We start from the raw sequence: 19,981 nt of genomic DNA on the forward strand, positions 1-19,981 counted from the left end.
AGGGGAGGAGGAGGCCAGAGCATTACCTTTCCACCGCCTTTCCATGGGGGAAGGTGGCGGAGAGGTAATGCAGCAAGGAGAGGTGATGGCCAAGCAACTGAGGGGAGGAGGAGGATGGAAAATTAATTCTCCACTGCCTTCCCATGTTTGAGGGTGGTGGAGAAGCAATGCAGCAAGGAGAGGTGATGGCCCAGTTACTGAGGGGAGGAGGAGGCCAGCGCATAACCCCTCCACCGCCCTCCCATGGGGGAGGGTAGCAGAGAGGTAATGCAGCAAGGAGAGGTGATGGGCTGGCTACTGAGGGGAGGAGGAGGCTGGAGCATTACCTCTCCACCGCCGTTCCATGGGGGAAGATGGCAGAGAGGTAATGCAGCAAGGAAAGGTGATAGCCAAGCTATAGAGGGGAGGAGGAGGCCAGAGCATTACCTCTCCACCGCCCTCCCATGGGGAGGGCATCGGAGAGGTAATGCAGCAAGGAGAGGTGATGCATCAACTACTAAATTGAGGAGGCCAGAGCATTACCTCTCCCCCGCTCTTCCCCGTGGGATGGTAGCGGAGAGGTAATGCAGCAAGGAAAGGTGATGGCCCGGCAAATGAGGGGAGGAGGAGGCCAGAGCATTACCTTTCCACCGCCTTTCCATGGGGGAGGGTGGCAGAGAGGTAATGCTGCAAGGAGAGGTGATGGCCCGGCTACTGAGGGGAGGAGGCTGGAACATTACCTCTCCACCACCCTCCAATGGGGGAGTGCAGCGGAGAGGTAATGCAGTAAGTAGAGGTGATGGCCCAGCTACTGAGTTGAGGAGGAGGCCAGAGCATTACCTCTCCACCGCCCTCCCATGGGGAGGGCATCGGAGAGGTAATGTAGCAAGGAGAGGTGATGGATCAACTACTGAATTGAGGCCAGTGCATTACCTCTCCACCGCTCTACCCCGTGGGATGGTAGCAGAGAGGTAATGCAGCAAGGAGAGGTGATGGCCTAGCTACTGAGGGGAGGAGGAGGCCAGAGCATTACCTTTCCACCGCCTTTCCATGGGGGAAGGTGGCGGAGAGGTAATGCAGCAAGGAGAGGGGATGGCCACGCTACTGAGGGGAGGAGGAGGATGGAAAATTATTTATCCACTGCCTTCCCATGTGGGGGGTGTCGGAGAAGCAATGCAGCAAGGAGAGGTGATGGCCCAGCTACTGAGGGGAGGAAGAGGCCAGCGCATTACCTCTCCACCGCCCTCCCATGGGGGAGGGCAGTGGAGAGGTAATGCAGCAAGGAGAGGTGATGGCCTGGCTACTGAGGGGAGAAGGAGTCCAGAGCATTACCTCTCCACTGCCCTCCCACGGGGGAGGGTGGCAGAGAGGTAATGCTGTAAGGAGAGGTAATGGCCCGGCTACTGAGGGGAGGAGTCCGGAGCATTACCTCTCCACCACCTTCCCATGGGGGAGGGCGGTGGAGAGGTAATGCAGTAAGTAGAGGTGATGGCCCGGCTAGGAGAGTTGATGGATAAACTACTGAGGGGAGGAGGAGGCCAGTGCATTACCTCTCTAATGTCCCCCCATGGGGAGGGCAGCAGAGAAGTAATTCAGCAAGGAAAGGTGATGGCACAGCTATTGAGGGGAGGAGGAGGCCAGAGTATTACCTCTCCACTGCTCTCCAATGGTGGATTACGGCGGAGAGGTAATGCAGCAAGGAGAGGTGATGGTCCGGCAATTGAGGTGAAGACAAGGCAAGAGCATTACCTCTTCACCACCCTCCCACTGGTGAGGGCGGCAGAGAGGTAATGTAGCAAGGAGAGGTAATGGACCAGCTACTGAGGTGAGGAAGAGGCCGGAGCATTACCTCTCTACCATCCACCCACAGTGTAGGGTGGCAGGGAGGTAATGCAGCAAGGAGAGATGATGGGCTGGCTACTGAGGTGAGGAGGAATCTGGAGCGTTACCGCTCCACCGCCGTTCCACAGGGGAAGGTGGCATAGAGGTAATGCAGCAAGGAAAGGTGATAGCCAAGCTATAGAGGGGAGGAGGAGGCCAGAGCATTATCTCTCGACCGCCCTCCCATGGGGAGGGCATAGGAGAGGTAATGAATCAACTACTGAATTGAAGAGACCAGAGCATTACCTCTCCACCGCTCTACCCCGTGGGATGGTAGCGGAGAGGTAATGCAGCAAGGAGAGGTGATGGCCCGGCTACTGAGGGGAGGAGTAGGCCAGAGCACTTCCTTTCCACCACCTTTCCATGGGGGAAGGTGGCGGTGAGGTAATGCAGCAAGGAGAGATGATGGCCAAGCTCCTGAGGGGAGGAGGAGGATGGAGAATTATTTATCCACCTCCTTCCCATGTGGGAGGGTGGCGGAGAAGCAATGCAGCAAGGAGAGGTGATGGCCCAGCTACTGAGGGGAGGAGGAGTTAATGCAGCAAGGAGAGGTGATGGCCTGGCTACTGAGGGGAGGAGGAGGCTGGAGCATTACCTCTCCACCTACCTTCCACAGGGGAGGACGGCAGAGAGGTAATGCAGCAAGGAGAGGTGATGGACTAACTCAGTGGTTCTCAAACTCGGTCCTCAGTACCCCACACAGTGCATGTTTTGCAGGTAACCCAGCAAGTGCACAGGTGTATTAATTACTCACTGACATATTTTAAAAGGTCCACAGGTGGAGCTAATTATTTCACCTGTGATTTTGTGAGGAGACCTGCAAAACATGACTGTGTGGGGTCCTGAGGACCGAGTTTGAGAACCTGTGGACTAACTGATGAGCAGAGGAGGAGGCCAGAGCATTACCTCTCCACCGTCCTCCCATGTGGAAGGGTGGTGGAGAAGTAATGCAGCAAGTAGAGGTGATGGCCCAGCTACTGAGTGGAGGAGGATGCTGGAGCATTAACTCTCCACAGCACTTCTATGGGGGAGGGTGGCGGAGAGGTAATGCAGCAAGGAAAGGGGATGGCCATACAATAGAGAGGAGGAGGAGGCCAGATCATTACTTCTCCACCACCCTCCCATGGGGAGGGCGGCAGAGAGGTAATGCTGTAAGGAGAGGTGATGGCCCAGCTACTGAGGGGAGGCGGAGGCTGGAGCATTACCTCTCCACTACTTTTCCATGGGGGAGGTTAGCTGAGACGTAATGCAGCAAGGAGAGGTGATGGCCCAGCTACTGAGGGGAAAAGGAGGCCAGAGAATTACCGCTCCACCACCCTCCCATGGGAAAGTGAGGCAGAGAGGTAATGCAGAAAGGTGAGGTAATGGCCCGGCTACTGAGAAGAGGAGGAGGCTGGAGCATTACATCTCCAACGCCCTCCAACGGGGAAGGGCAGCGGAGAGGTAATGTAATAAAGAGAGGTGATAACTTGGCTACTGAGGGGAGGAGGCCGGAGCATTACCTCTCCACCGCCCTCCCACAGGGAAGGGCGGCAGAGAGGTAATGCAGCAAGGAGAGTTGATGGATAAGCTACTCAGGGGAGGAGGAGGCCAGTGCATTACATCTCTAATGTTCCCCCATCAAGAGGGCGGCACAGAGGTAATGCAGCAAGGAAAGGTGATGGCCCAGCTATTGAGGAGAGGAGAAGGCCGGACCATTACCTCTCCAATGCCCTCCCATGTGGATGGGTGGTGGAGAAGTAATGCAGCAAGGGGAGGTGATGGCCCAGCTACTGAGTGGAGAAGGAGGCCGGAGCATTAACTCTCCACTGCCCTAATATGGTGGAGGGCGGCAGAGAGGTAATGCAGCAACGAAAGGTGATGGCCAAGCTATTGAGGGGGGGGGAGGAGGCCAAAACATTACCTCTTCACTGCCCTCCCACAGGGAGGTGGCAGAGAGATAATGCAGCAAGGAGAGGGGATGGCCCGGCAATTGAGGGAAGGAGAAGGCCGGAGAATTACCTCTTCACCACACTCCCATGGGGGAGGGTGGCAGAGAGGTAATGCAGCAAGGAGAGGTAATGGCCCAGCTACTGAGGGGAGGAGGCCGGAGCATTACGTCTCCAACACCCTCCAATGGGGAGGACAGCAGAGAGTTAATGTAGTAAGGAGAGGGGATAACCCGGCTTCTGAGGGGAGGAGGCCGGAGCATTACCTCTCCACCCCCCTCCCACAGGGAAGGACGGCGGAGAGGTAATTCAGCAACAGAGTTGATGGAACAGCTACTGAGGGGAGGAGGAGTAGGCCAGAGCATTACCTCTCTAACGTCCCCCCATGGGGAGTGCGGCAGAGAGGTAATGCAGCAAGGAAAGGTGATTGCCCAGCTATTGAGGGGAGGAGGACAATGCCAGAGCATTACCTCTCCACTGCTCTCCCATGGGGGAGATCGGCAGAGAGGTAATGCAGCAAGGAGTGGCGATGGATTGGCTACTGAGGGGAGGAGAAGGCCGGAGCATTACCACTCTACCATCCCCCCACAGGGTAGGGTGGCAGAGAGGTAATGCAGCAAGGAGAGGTGATGGGCTGGCTACTGAGGGGAGGAGGAGGCTGGAGCGGTACCTCTCCACTCCCTTCCACAGGGGAAGGTGGCGGAGAGGTAATGCAGCAAGGAAAGATGATGGACAAGCTATAGAGGGGAGGAGGGGGCCAGAGCATTACCTCTCCACCGCCCTCCAATGGGGAGGGCGTCGGAGAGGTAATGCATCAAGGAGTGGTGATGGACCAGCTACTGAGGGGAGAAGGAGGCCAGAGCATTACCTCTCTACCGCTCTACCCTGTGGGATGATAGCATAGAGGTAATGCAGCAAGGAGGTGATGGCACGGATACTGAGGGGAGGAGGTGGCTAGAGCATAAACTCTCCACCACCCTCCCACGGGGGAGAGCGGCAGAGAGGTAATGCAGCAAGGAAAGGTAATGGACCGGATACTGAGGGGAGGAGGAGGCCGGAGCATTACCTCTCCACCGCCTTTCCATGTGGGAGGGTAGCAGAGATGTAATGCAGCAAGGAGAGGTTATGGCCCAGCTACTGAGGGGAGGAGGCCATTGCATTACCTCTCCACCACCCTCCCATGTGGGAGGGCAGCAGAGAGGTAATGCAGCAAGGAGAGGTGATGGCCCTGTCTAGTGAAGAGAGGAAGGGGGCAGAGCATTACCTTTCCACCGCCCTTCCACAGGCTAGGATGGCGGAGAGGTAATGCAGCAAGGAGAGGTGATGACCCAGCTACTGAAGGGAGGAGGAGGCTGAAACATTAAATCTCCACTGCCCTCCTATGGGGGAGGGTGGCGGAGAAGTAATGCAGCAAGGAAAGGTGATGGCCATGCTATAGAGGGGAGGAGGAGGCCAGAGCATTACCTCTCCACCACTCTACCCCGTGGGATGGTGGCGGAGAGGTAATGAAGCAAAGAGAAGTGATGGCCCGGATACTGAGGGGTTGAGGAAGCCGGAGCATTACCTCTCCAATGCCCTTCCATGGGGTGAGTGTGGCAGAGAGTTAATGCAGCAAAGAGGTGATGGAACAGCTACTGAGGGGAGAAGGAGGCCAGAGCATTACCTCTCCACCACCCTCCCACTTGGGAGGGAGGTGGAGAAGTAATGCAGCATGGAGAGGTGATGGCCCAGCTACTGAGGGGAGGAGGAGGCCGGAGCATTACCTCTCCACCGCCCTCCTACGGGAGAGGGTGGCGGAGAGGTAATGCAGAAACTAGAGGTGATGGCTCGTCTACTGAGGGGAGGAGGAGGCCAGAGCATTACCTCTGCAACGCCCTATAACAGAAGAGGGCAGCAGAGAGGTAATGTAGTAAGAAGAGGGGATAACCCGGCTACTACGGGGAGGATAACAGAGCATTACCTCTCCACCGCCCTCCCATGGGGAGGGCAGCAGAGAGATTATGCAGCAATGAGAGTTGATTGACCAGCTACTGAGGGGAAGAGGAGGCCATAGCATTATATCTATAATGTCCCCTCAATGGGGAGGGCAGCAGAGAGGTAATGCAGCAAGGAGAGGTGATGGCCCAGCTACTGAGGGGAGGAGTAGACTGGACCATTACCTCTCCACCGCCCTCCCATGGGGGAGTGCGGCGGAGAGGTAATGCAGCAAGGAGAGATGATGGCAGGCTACTGAGGGGAGGAGGAGGCCGGAGCATTGCCTCTCCACTGCTCAACCTCGTGGAATGGTGGCAGAGAGGTAATGCAGCAAGGTTAGGTGATGGCCTGGATACTGAGGGGAGGAGGAGTCCAGGACATTACATCTACACCGCCTGTCCACATGGGAGTGCGGCAGAGAGGTAATGTAGCAAGGAGAGGTGATGGCACAGCTACTGAGGGGAGGAAGAAGCCAGAGCATTACCGCTACAAAGACCTCCCACGCAGGAGGGTGGCAGAGAAGTAATGCAGCAAGGAGAGGTGATGGCCCGGCTACTGAGGGGAGGAGGAGGCCGGAGCATTACCTCTCCACCGCCCTCCCATGTGGGAGGGTGGTGGAAAAGTAATGCAGCAAGGAGAGGTGATGGCCCTGCTACTGAGGGGAAGGAGGAGGTCGGAGCATTACCTCTCCACCGCCCTCCTATGGGGGAGGGTGGAAGAGAGGTAATGCAGAAAGGAGAGGTGATGGCCCGGCTACTGAGGGGAGGAGGAGGCCGGTGCATTACCTCTCCACCTTCCTCCAACGGGGGAGTGCAGTGGAGAGAAAACTTAGGAAGTTGAGGGGATGACCCGGCTACTGAAGGGAGGACACCCGAGCATTATCTCTACACTGCCCTCTCACAGGAGATGGCAGCAGAGAGGTACTGCAGCAAGGAGAGGTGATGACCCAGCTACTGAGGGAAAAAGGAGGCTGGAGCATTACCTCTCCACCGTCCTCCCACGGGGGAGGACGGCAGAGAGGTAATGCAGCAAGGAGAGGTAATGGACTGGCTACTGAGGAGATGAGGAGACCATAGCATTACCTCTCTACTGTCCCTCCACAGGTGAGGGTGGTGGAGAGGTAAAGCAACAAAAAGAGGTTATGGCCCAGCTACTGAGGGGAGGTAGATGCCATAGCTTTACCTCTCCAAGACTCCTACGGGGGAGGGTGGCTGAGAGGTAATGCAGCAAGGAGAGGTAATGGACTGGCTACTGAGGGGATGAGGAGGCCATAGCATTACTTCTCTACTGTCCCCCCACAGGGTAGGGTGGTAGGGAGGTAATGCAGCAAGGAGAGGTGATGGCCCGGCTACTGAGGAGAGGAGGAGGCCGGAGCATTACTTCTCTAATGTCCCGCCAAAGGGGAGGGCGGTGGAGCGATAAAACAGCATGGAGAGGTGATGGCTCAGCTACTGAAAGGAGGTGGAGGTTGGAGCATTACCTCTCCACCATCCCCCCACGGGGGTTGGTGGCAGAAAGGTAATGCAGCAAGGAGAGGTGATGGACCAGTTACTGATGGGAGGAGGAGGCCCGGAGCATTACCACTCCACCACCCTTCCACGGGGGAGAGAAGCAGAGATGTAATGAAGCAAGGAGAGGGATGTCCCGGCTACTGAGGGGAGGAGGCTGAAGCATAACCTCTCCAACACCCACTCACGGGGGAGGGCAGCAGAGAGGTAATGCATCAAGGAGAGGTGATGGCCCGGCATTTGAGGGGAGAAGGAGGCCGGAGTATTACCTATCCACCACGCTCCCACGGGGTAGGACAGCAGAGAGGTAATGCAGCAAGGAGATGTAACGGACCGGCTACTGAGGGGAGGAGGTGGCCAGAGCATTACCTCTCTACTGTCCCCCCAGAGGGGAGGGTGGTAGGGAGGTAATGCATCAAGGAGAGGTGATGGGCTGGCTACTGAGGGGAGGAGGAGGCTGGAGAATTACCTCTCCACCGCCCTCTCATGGGGAGGTGGCAGAGAGGTACTGCAGCAAGGAGAGGTGATGGCACGGCTGAGGGAAGGAGGAGGCCAGGGCATTACCTCTCCACCACTCTCCCATGGGGGAGGGCGGCAGAGAGGTAATGCAGCAAGGAGAGGTGATGGCCCGGCTACTGAGGAGAGGAGGAGCCCGGAGCAATTCCTCTCAACCACTCTCTCACGTGGGAGGGAGGCGGAAATGTAATGCAGCAGAGAGAGGTGATGGCCTGGCTAATGAGGGGAGGAGGAGGCTGGAGCATTCCCTCTCTACCGCTCTTCCATGGGAGATGGTGGCGGAGAGGTAGAGCAGCAAGGAGAGGTGATGGCCCAGCTACTGAGTGGAGTAGGAGGCCAGAGCATTACCTTTCCACTACCCTCCCATGGGCGAGGGTGGCAAAGAGGTAATACAGCAAGGAGAGGTGATGGACCGGCTACTGAGGGGAATAGGAGGAGGTCGGAGCATTACCTCTCCACCGCACTCTCACTGGAGATGGCAGCGGAGAGGTAATGCAGCAAGGAGAGGTGATGACCCGGTCCTGAGGGGAGGAGGAGGATGGAGCATTACCTCTCCACCGCCCTCCTACGGGGGAGGGCGGCAGAGAGGTAATGCAGCAAAGAGAGGTGATGGCCCAGCTACTGAGGGGAGGAGAAGGCCAGAGCATTACCTCTCCACCACCCTCCCATAGGGGAGGGTGGTGAAGAGGTAATACAGCAAGGAGAGGTGATGGATGTGCTACTAAGGGGAGGAGGAGGCTGGAGCATTTTCTCTCAACCACCCTCCCACGGGACATGGCGGCAGAGAGGTAATGCAGCAAGGAAAGGTGATGGCCCGGCTACTGAGGGGAGGAGAAGGCCAGAGCATTACCTCTCCACTTCTCTCCCACCAGGGAGGGTGGCGGAGAGGTAATGCAGCGAGAGGTGATGGACTGGCTACTGAGGGGAGGAGGCCGGAGCATTACCTCTCCACCGCCCTCCCACGAGGGAGGACAGCGGAGAGGTAATGCAGCAAGGAGAGGGGATGGCCCGGCTAGTGAGGGGAGGCAGAGTCCGGAGCATTACCTCTTCACCACCCTCCCATGTGGGAGGGTGGTGGAAAAGTAATGCAGCAAAGAGTGGTGATGGCCCGGCTACTGAAGGGAGGAGGAGGCCAGAGCATTACCTCTCCTCCACCCTCTAACGGGGGAGGGCAACGGAGAGGAAATGTAGGAAGTTGAGGGTATGACCCGGCTACTGAGGGGAGTAGGCCGGAGCATTACCTCTCCACCGCACTCCCACGGGGGAGGGTGGCAGAGAGGTAATGCAGCAAGGAGAGGTGATGAACCAGCTACTGGGTGGAGGCGGAGGCCAGAGCATTACCTCTCTAATGTCACCCCATGGGGGAGGGCGGCAGAGAAGTAATGAAGCAGGGAAAGGTGATGTCCCAGCTATTGAGGGTAGGAGTAGGCCAAAGCATTACCTCTCCACTGCCCTCCCACAGGGAGGGCGGCGGAGAGGTAATGCAGCAAGGAGAGGTGATGGCCCAGCTACTGAGTGGAGGAGGAGGCCAGAGCATTACCTCTCCACCACCCTCCCATGGGGGAGGGTGGCAAAGAGGTAATACAGCAAGGAGCAGGGATGGACCGGCTACTGAGGGGAGGAGTAGGCCAGAGCATTACTTCTCCACCGCCCTCTCACTGGAGATGGCAGCGGAGAGGTAATGCAGCAAGTAGAGGTGATGACCCGGCTACTGAGGGGAGGAGGAGGCTGTAGCATTACCTCTCCACTGCCCTCCTACGGGGGAGGACGGCAGAGAGGTAATGCAGCAAGGAGAGGTAATGGCTTGGCAACTGAGGGGAGGAGGCCGGAGCATTACCTCTCCACCACCCTCCCACAGGGGAAGGCAGCGGAGAGGTAATGCAGCAAGGAGAGGGGATGACCTGGCTACTGAGGGGAGGAGGCCAGAGTTTTTCCTTTCCACCGCCCTCCCACGGGGAAAGGCGGCGGAGAGGTAATGCAGCAAGGAGAGGTGATGGCCCGGCTACTGAGGGAAGGTGGAGGCTGTAGCATTACCTCTCCACTGCCCTCCTACGGGGGAGGACGGCAGAGAGGTAATGCAGCAAGGAGAGGTAATGGCTTGGCAACTGAGGGGAGGAGGCCGGAGCATTACCTCTCCACCACCCTCCCACAGGGGAAGGCAGCGGAGAGGTAATGCAGCAAGGAGAGGGGATGACCTGGCTACTGAGGGGAGGTGGCCAGAGTTTTTCCTTTCCACCGCCCTCCCACGGGGAAAGGCGGCGGAGAGGTAATGCAGCAAGGAGAGGTGATGGCCCGGCTACTGAGGGAAGGTGGAGGCCGGAGCATTACCTATCTACCACACTCCCACGGGGGAGGACGGCAGGGAGGTAATGCATCAAGGATAGGTAACAAACTGGCTACTGATGGTAGGAGGAGGCCAGAGCATTACCTCTCTATCGTCCCCGCAGAGGGGAGGGTGGCAGGGAGGTAATGCAGCAAGGAGAAGTGGTAAACCGGCTACTGAGGGGAGGAGGATGCCAGAGCATTACCTCTCCACTGCCCTTCAACTGGAGATGGAAGCGGAGAGGTAATGCAGCAAGGAGGTGTGATGGCCCGGTTACTGAAGGGAGGAGGAGGCCAGAGCATTACCTCTCCACCACCCTCCCATAGGGGAGGGTGGCGAAGAGGTAATACAGTAAGGAGTGGTGATGGATGTGCTACTAAGGGAGGTTGAGGCCGGAGCATTTTATCTCCAGCGCCCTTCCACGGGACATGGCGGCAGAGAGGTAATGCAGCAAGGAGAGGTGATGGCCTGGCTACTGAGGGGAGGAGAAGGCCGGAGCATTACCTCTCCACTTCTCTCCCACCGGGGAGGGCTGCGGAGAGTTAATGCAGCAAGAGGTGATGGACTGGCAACTGAGGGGAGGAGGCTGAAGCATTACCTCTCCACCGCCCTCCCATGAGGGAGGACAGCGGAGAGGTAATGCAGCGAGAGGGGATGGCCCGGCTAGTGAGGGGAGGGGGAGTCCGGAGCATTACCTCTTGACCGCCCCTCCCATGTGGAAGGGTGGTGGAAAAGTAATGCAGCAAGGAGCGGTGATGGCCCAGCTACTGAGGGGAGGAGGAGGTCAGCGCATTACCTCTCTACTACCCTCCAACGGGGGAGGGCAGTGGAGAGGAAATGTAGGAAGTTTGAGGGTATGACCCGGCTACTGAGGGGAGTAGGCCGGAGCATTACCTTTCCACCGCCCTCCCACGGAGGGGGGAGGCAGAGAGGTAATGCAGCAAGGAGAGGTGATGGTCCAGCTACTAAGTGGAGGCGGAGGCCAGAGCATTACCTCTCTAACGTCGGCCCATGGGGAGGGCGGCAGAGAGGTTATGCAGCAGGGAAATGTGATGTCCCAGCTATTGAGGGTAGGAGTAGTCTAAAGCATTACCTCTTCACCACCCTCCCACGGAGAGGGCAGCAGAGAGGTAATTCAGCAAGGAGAGGTGATGGACCGTCTACTGAGGGAATGAGGAGGCTGGAGCATTACCTCTCTAACGTCCCTTCAAGAAGGAGGGTGGTGTAGCGGTAAAGCAGCATGGAGAGGTGATGGAACGGCTACTGAGGGGAGCAGGAGGCTGGAGTATTACCTCTCCACCGCCCTCCCACGTGGGAGGGTGGCGGAGAAGTAATGCAGCAAGGAGAGGTGATGGCCCGGCTAGTGAGGGGAGGAGGAGGCCGGAGCATTACCGCTCTAATGTTCCCCAATGTGAGAAGGCGGTGGAGAGGTAATGCAGAAAGGAAAGGTGATGGCCAAGCTATTGAGGGGAGGAGGAGGCTTGAGCATTACCTCTCCACCGCCCTCCCATGGGGGAGTGTGGGATTGTGAGGAAGTAATGGCCCACTTAGATGACCCCTTAGTCCTAGTCAGGCGTGGGTTAGGATTTTGCTTAGTCAAAGACTGATTTAATTGCTGTAACTGAGGGGACAGAGTATCTGCCCATGGCGGATTAACTGCAGGGACAATATGTGTCTGCAATGGCACAGGAGGTCCCACAGGGGGCGCAAGTCTAGTTACTAGCGTAGTCAGTAAATTAGAAAAAACAGCCCAAGGTAGGTCTTGATGTGCCCCCGTTGCTGCAGACTGACTGAGGGGTATAGAACCCCCAGCACGCGAACCCTCAGCTGCTATGTTTTCCTCAGAGCAATCCGTTGCATCAGCACTGTGTGGTGCAGGATCAACCATGGATCTATCGCCCTGTTTAGCCGACATTGGCCCTCATTCCGAGTTGTTCGCTCGCTAGCTGCTTTTAGCAGCTTTGCACACGCTAAGCCGCCGCCTACTGGGAGTGAATCTTAGCTTTGCAGAATTGTGAACGAAAGATTCGCATAATTGCGAATAGAAATTTCTTTGCAGTTTCTGAGTAGCTCGGGACTTACTCTGCCACTGCGATCAGTTCAGTCAGTTTCGTTCCTGGTTTGACGTCACAAACACACCCAGCGTTCGCCCAGACACTCCCCTGTTTCTCCAGCCACTCCCGCGTTTTTCCCAGAAACGGCAGCGTTTTTCCGCACACACCCATAAAACGGCCAGTTTCCGCCCAGAAACACCCACTTCCTGTCAAACACACTCCGATCACCGGAACGAAGAAATTTCTTCGTTAAGCCGTGAGTAAAATACCTAACTTTTTGGCAAATTTACTTGGCGCAGACGCACTGCGAACATTGCGCATGCGCAGTTTGCGACAAATCGCTCCGTTGCGAAAACCACTAACGAGCGAACAACTCGGAATGAGGGCCATTATCTGAAAGCGTAACCGTAGGGCGTAATAGTACAATATAAGTAGTAGTAACTGTACTACCAAGTAAAGCTATGTAAGTATATAGATATAACAATGCACAGTAAAGACTGGATGTATATCCCAGGGTACTTGTACGAAATATCCCTGTAGTTATGCACTTGTTCTTAACTAACACTGTCCAAATGACATGTAGAATACTTAAGTGTCCTGTAATGCACAGCGCTGATGATGCAGGCAGCTTTACAGAGGAGACATTGCCCAGTAGTCCCAGAGTTAGCTCAGCATGTCTGTAATGGCGCCCAAACGCTGACAGGGAGTGAGGGAGACAGAGAGATGCAGCTCCAGGGTGGGAACATTTGCAGTAAATGGTGCCTGGGACTGGGGGAGGGGCTACAGGTCAAAGCCTTATCCCTTTTTTATAATCCGACCTGTACCCCTTGTCCTGGTGGTCTAGTGGGGTCCCTGTACGGCCACAGTGTCCACACCAGCATGCACGGCCCGTCTCCTGGAGACCGCACCGGATCACAATTTTCAGCGGGTTCCGCCTGGGAGACCCTCTTACCTCCGTCTTATGATGCGGCCACGCGATCCTTGAGAGCAGCAGTGAGTGTGTGCGTGCCCTGAAGACATCGGAGCCCTCCGCTGCAAGTACCCGGTAACCATGGCACAGGAGTATACAGCGCCACTGGGGGAGGTGGGGGAGACGGAGCACGATATGTCTGAATGACATATAGCACTTTTAAGTACCTGTGTGGCGGCCCTTGAAATCTTCTTTCTTCATAAAAGCTCTTTTTAGGGCTGCACATTGCAGCCCTCCCTGTTAGCTGCCTGCACTGCAGGCACCAACTTACAAACTGAGTTCCAGTGCCTGGCTGGAGGCGGGGATATAGAGGAGGCGGCGCTGTGCATCCTGGGAACAGTCAAAGCTTTTAGTCTGTTGGTGCCTCAGATCAAGATCCAACTCTACACCCCAATGTAATTCCCTGTGGAATCACAATGTACCCCGCTGCAGAAAACTTCATTATAATTTTTATTTGTGTGCCCCAACACAAGTCTTCTTTTCTCTCTTTGTACATATATATATATATATATATATATATATATATCTCTTTATAAATCAATAGTAATGTATATGATAAAGCTGTATGCTCATTTCACCTTGACAAAGGGGTATATTAACCCCGAAACGTTGTTTTTTTCGTGAAATACAATTTTTGCACCTTTAAAGTCTACGAGTGCCGCCCCCTTTTTTGCCTATATATATATATATATATATATATATATATATATAAATCAATAGTAATGTATATGATAAAGCTGTATGCTCATTTTTTTCCTATCCTCTAGTTCATAAGAAGAAAGCAAGTCACCTCGCAGAAACGCGTTGGTGGATATACAGAAACTCTGAACTAAATCCAATTAGGTCCAACATCACAAGCCTTGTTATTGCCCAACTTTTGTGACCAACCTCACTAAGGGGTCTATTTACTAAGCCTTAGATGGAGATAAAGTGGATGGAGATAAAGTACCAGCCAATCAGCTTCTAACTGCCATGTCACAAGCTGGTTTTGAAAAATGACAGCTAGGAGCTGGTTGGTTGGTAGTTTATCTCCGTCCACTTTATCTCCATCCATGGCTTAGTAAATAGATACCTAATGCTCCTGTGACTGTCTGGATTAGAACTCCTGTCGCAGTGTTCCAAATTTTAGTGTGAAGATTTCCCAGAAGAGTGTGGGGTTCTGTTATAGCAGCTATAGGGGTAACAATTCAGTATTAACGCCGATGGTCTTTAGCAGGGACTTGCGGTGAGGTACATGACTGAGGAGGCACTGGCTAGTACTAGAGCCAGATTTACACACACTATATGAGCCCAAGGGTCAGTGGCGTCACAAGGTGGGTGCGGGGGGTGCGGCCCGCTACCGGGTGTGACAATAAAATGTGTGCTCCTCCGCAGTGACAGGAGTCTTGTGCTGCAGGGGAAAGTCTACTACAACACCTGGTTCCTGTCATAGAAGAGGAGCCGACAGATCTGGAAGAGTCTCAGAGAGCAGCCCAGTACAGCCCCGCATCTCTGGAGATGCTGGGCACGCCGCTGGAGTGACAATCCCCACAAGATAGATTAGTTTCACCTTTTAAGTTGAATTACTGAAATAAATGAACTTTTGCACGATATTCTAATTTTCTGAGTTTCACCTGTAGCATAAGTTTCAAGTACAACAATTTCCAAATGGAATCAGTATGATTTACCGGCGGACGGGATGCCGGTTGTCCATATCCTGACAGCGACATCCTACCCGCCAGAAATGCCGGCAGTGGGGCGTGTGCAAAGAATCCCCTTGTGGGCTTGCAGTGCTCGCCATGCGGCGAGCACGATGGCTCGCTACGCTCACCACAGGATATGTTCCCACTCTATGGGTGTCGTGGACACCCACAAGTGGGAATAGTCCTGTTTTGCCAGGATTCCGGCTGGCAGCATTGTGGGCTGGCGGGATTTCCGGCATCTGTAGCCTGACCGCCGGGATCCCGACAGCCGGCAAATTGAACGCATCCCCTCCAAATCAAGGATATTAATGAGTTTGCTGGCTATTGCTCCCCACCCCCATCTAACATCCTGACGCCTGTTGTCAACCAAATATTTACTGGTAGGTTTGTTGGTTCCTGACAAAAAAATGAACTCTAATGCGTAAGCATGTGTGTGTACATGAGCAGACTAGAAGGGCCAAGTGGCTCTTATCTGCCGTCAAATGTTTCTGTGTTCAATTGGTTTAGTAAGCACTGATGCTGATTGTGTTGGCCTTGGTTCCTTCCTACCCAATCAGAAACTGTTTTCTTTATATACATTCTGAGCTGCAGTTTGAATTCTCATTCCAGTTTCCACTGCTAGGTCTCTTGTCTCCCAGCTATCAGCCCTGGTGGTGACGCACGGCTATCATTAGCAGTGGGAGGTGTTTGGGAAGGGTGAGCAACCACCACTGAAGACTCTATTGGGTGCTATCCCTAAATAACTAACTTTTTTCCATAGGTGGACAAAACCCCTTTAAGCACAGCAGAGCCGGCCTTAGGCATAGGCAAACTAGGCAACTGCCTAGGGCATTTGGTATGCTTAGGGGCACCAGCAGCTTCTGCTGATTAAAATGATATGCGGCATGCCTATATTCTGTGTGTGACTGCGGTTGTATCTGCATACGAAATGCTACGTTGCAGTGTATTCCTGGAAACCACTGTAATGTAGCATTTTGTATGCAGATACAGCCGCAGTCGCACACAGTATATAGCCATACTGCATATCATTTTAATCAGCAGAAGCTGCATGTGCATCCTAGCCACATAGTAATGCAAATAAGATGCATTTTCATAAACAAAAGGCGCCCGACATTAGCAGAGCTGCCAGCTGACTCATGCCAGGCATCTCCTGCAGAACTAGCGGTGGTGCTAGGGCCCGGGGCACCTGCCAAAATCTTGCCTAGGGCATCATATTGGTTAGGGCCGGCTCTGAAGCACAGAACTGGAAGTAGCGTTGCACAGAACTGGAAGTAGCGTTGCACAGAACTGGAAGTAGCGTAAAGAATAGTTAATACTTAATGAAAGCAGATCTAAAGGAGAAGGTTTTAATAAGAGCCAGATTTTAACATGTGATGTCCGGATTTTATATGAATTCCAGTGCAAAGTAAAAAGCTTGCTGATTGTACCTTGTCCAGCGAGAGGATAAAGTACTTACTGGTATAGACTGCTATACCACCAGGTTTTCTCCCACTGCGCAACTTTTCAAGACGCATTAGGAGATGACAGGATGTTTTGGCCCAAAATCACAGGCAGCTCTGGCCTTTGAATAATACATGTATCACAATTACCCCTCAAGCTGCAGCCTCTCAATGGATTCAGATGAGCCAGTGGCAGTGACTCTAAACGGTTCAATCTGGATGATATGTGCTGTTGGTATTAATGAGACAGCTTGTTTAGAACCACTGTAAGCTAAGAATATTAATGTTACTCTGCATATGAAAAGACATTGCTGATTTTTTTTCTTCTTTTAGCCCAAAGGAACTGTCTGGATTAAATATTTAACCATCAGATGAAAACATACATTACAATAAATATTTATGAGTAGTTTAGAATAAGTATCTAAACAAAGCACAAGAACCTATTTGATAAATGTGGTGTAAATGGTCCCAACCTACGAGAATAACCTTTGCACATTTATTTAAAGGGGAACTCCAGTCACAAAGGGGTGAGCACTTTGCCTTACTTTCTTGGGCACTGAAGGATGTGGAGCCACAGGATTATATTCAACTGCTGACTTGGGGTCAAAATGGGTAAAGGTGGCTGGCAGTGCCATAACTAGACATTTTAGCACTGTGTGCAAGATAGGGCATCAGCGCCCCCCTATGTAAAAAAGGGGCAGTGCGCGCCGTAGGCGCGCGTCAAAAAATATAGGGGCGTAGCTTCGTGGGGAAAAGGTGTGTCCACAAAATAATACCAATTCATATTACATATTATAGTAGTCTTCATTATTAAAATTACGCCGCACAGTAGCGCCACTACAGCAGGTACAGCCCCTCTTTCACATTACGGCGGACAGCTTCCTCTTTTTACACATTATGGCAGACTGCGTCCCCTTTTTACACATTACGGCAGACTGCGTCCCCCTTTTTACACATTACGGCAGATAGTCCCCAATTTTACACATTACGGCAGCCAGCATCCGCTTTTTACACATAACGGTAGCCAGTCCCCCTTTTTACACATTACGGCAGACTGCGTCCCCCTTTTTGAACATTATGGCAGATAGTCCCCCTTTTTACACATTACAGCAGATAGTCCCCCTTTTTACACATTACAGGAGCCAGTGTCCCCTTTTTACACATTACGGCAGACAGCGTCCCCTTTTTACACATTACAGTAGTGCCCCCCTTTTTACACATTACGGCAGACAGTGTCCCCCTTTTTACACAATACGGCAGACAGCTTCCCCTTTTTACACATTTTGGCAGACTGCATCCCCTTTTTACACATTACGGCACACAGCGTCCCCCTTTTTACACATTATGGCAGACTGCGTCCCCCTTTTTACACATTATGGCAGACAGCGTCCCCTTTTTACACATTTCAGCAGACAGTGTCCCCTTTTTTACACATTATGACAGACAGCGTCCCCTTTTTACACATTACAGTAGTGCCCCCCTTTTTACACATTACGGCAGACAGTGTCCCCCTTTTTACACATTACGGCAGACAGCTTCCCCTTTTTTACACATTTTGGCAGACTGCATCCCCTTTTTACACATTACGGCAGACAGCGTCCCCCTTTTTACACATTATGGCAGACTGCGTCCCCCTTTTTACAAATTATGGCAGACAGCGTCCCCTTTTTACACATTACAGCAGACAGAGTCCCCCTTTTACACATTAGGTAAATAAATAGATAGATAGATAGATAGATAGATAGATAGATAGACAGACAGACAGATAGAATAGAATAGATGATACTTACCATCTCTCCGCTGGCTCAGGCAGTCAGGCTCCTCGGTGCTGCCAGCTCCAGGGGCAGGGGAGAAGGAGGAGGAGGAGGGAGGGGGAGGAGGGAGCCACAGCAGCGCAATATAATTGCCGTTGTCGCTGCTGCAGCAGTCACTCTCCTTCCGCAGCACCGAGGAGCCTGACTTCCTGACTTTAGGGAATGGTGGTCGTTGCACCCTCAATGCGACTGCGCTGTGTGCCAGGCACACCTGGCACACACGTAGTTACGGCACTGGTGGCTGGACCCAGTGCCGTAACTAGTAATTTTAGTGCTGTGTGCAAGAAACAGCAACGGCGCCCCCCACCACCATAGTTAAAATATGCAGTGCGCGTCAGAAGGGCGTTGCAAAAGTTTAGGGGTGTGACTTCATGGGGAGGGGCATGGCCACATAATAATTACCAATTAAGATCACATCACACAGTAGTGACACTTGTACATATTGTGCCAGGTAGAGCACATTATACACATAATGCCAGGTAGAACACATACACATAACGCCAGGTAGATCACATATACACAAACGCCAGGTAGAGCACGTTATACACATTACGCCGGGCAGAGCACATTAAACACATTACGCCAGGAAGAGCTCTCAATACATTACCCCAGGTAGAGCCCTCAATACATTACCCCAGGTAGAGCCCATTATACACATAACGCCAGGGAGAGCCCATTATACACATAACGCCAGGTAGAGCCCATAGTAGACATTATGCCAGGAAGAGCACATTATACACACTACGTCAAGAAGATCCCCCTATTTACATTACGCCAGGTAGAGCCCCTTACATCCTCCCCCTTACCTTTAGGGTGTACTGTAGTGTAATGTACTGTATTGTAGTGTAGTGCACTGTAGTGTAGTGTAGTGTGAGTGTAAATACTTTATTGCATTATTTACAGTGGGGCCATCAGCGCTCTATACAGGGGTGTGGGAGTGACTGCAGCGTATGTCAGCACTCTTAACAGGGGAACGGAAGGACTGGGCGCAGTGATCTACAAAGGGGAGCGGGAGGAGCAGCCTCAGCACTCTAAACGGGAAGAGCGGCCGCAGAGGCTGTCAGCGATCTACTCAGGGGAGCAGGAGTAGCGGCTGGAGCATCTGCCAGCAGAGCACACGGGGGAAATAGGTGGCGGTGTGGCCAATCGGGTGTATGTGGAAGGTGCGCCCACTGGCCAAATGAACTGTGGGCAAAGCACTTTCTGCTCACACCTAGTTATTGCCCTGAACAAGAGTGTTAGTATTATGTAAGTTTACATATAAAGTGAAAATAAAAAACTACTGACACTTGCCTAGAAATGTAGTGCTACTACTACCACACACATTACTGCCTGCCCCAACCCATCCAAACCCACAATCGTTGGCTACTGCTAGCAAACATCCCCCCCCTTCCCTCACACCCCATCCCCCCCCCCCCCCACACACACACACACACACATTTCTGGAACCATCAGCCGCTGCTGCCCCAAACTCACCCCCGCCTCAGTCCCGTGCACATCTCAACTTCTGTCCGGCTGCCGCACCACCTTCTTGTCAGCTCATTTCCCTGTGCTAAGCTTGCTGCGTGTGGACCGGCAGGAGTATGGCAGTTGAGAGCAAGGCTGCCTGGCCCGAGGTAGGAGGTGCTTCCAGTAGCCGGAGATCCGGGTGGGGGGGGGGGAGTTGCTTCCAGTAGCCGAAGTTACTGGCGGGGGTGCTTCCAGTAGCTGATGATCCGGGGGGAGGGGGGGGGGAGTAGTGGGTAGCACATATCACAACCTGTATATTTTCATGTTGGCAGCGGCTCCTCTCCCTGACGCATCGCACGCAGCACGCTGTGACAGTGTCCTGTGAAAAGGGGAGAAGAGAGAGCGGCGTGCGGCGCAAGCTCAGTAAGCAGGGTCCTGAGCATCTGCTTACATTACTTTTCGGT

The 19,981-nt window shown here is 53.6% G+C and overlaps 1 long non-coding RNA gene across 1 annotated transcript in view; it reads right to left on the bottom strand.

Annotated features, from left to right (window-relative positions):
• Positions 1–19,685, bottom strand: part of LOC134935654 (uncharacterized) — a 37,833-nt gene extending 18,148 nt beyond the window's left edge. The window contains exon 1 of the long non-coding RNA XR_010180312.1: positions 19,545–19,685. This is a non-coding gene — a long non-coding RNA (uncharacterized LOC134935654). The remainder of the gene's footprint in view (positions 1–19,544) is intronic.
• Positions 19,686–19,981: the final 296 nt, after the last annotated feature.

The sequence above is a fragment of the Pseudophryne corroboree genome, chromosome 6 (assembly GCF_028390025.1).
Source record: "Pseudophryne corroboree isolate aPseCor3 chromosome 6, aPseCor3.hap2, whole genome shotgun sequence".
NCBI classification, from domain to species: Eukaryota; Metazoa; Chordata; class Amphibia; order Anura; family Myobatrachidae; genus Pseudophryne; species Pseudophryne corroboree.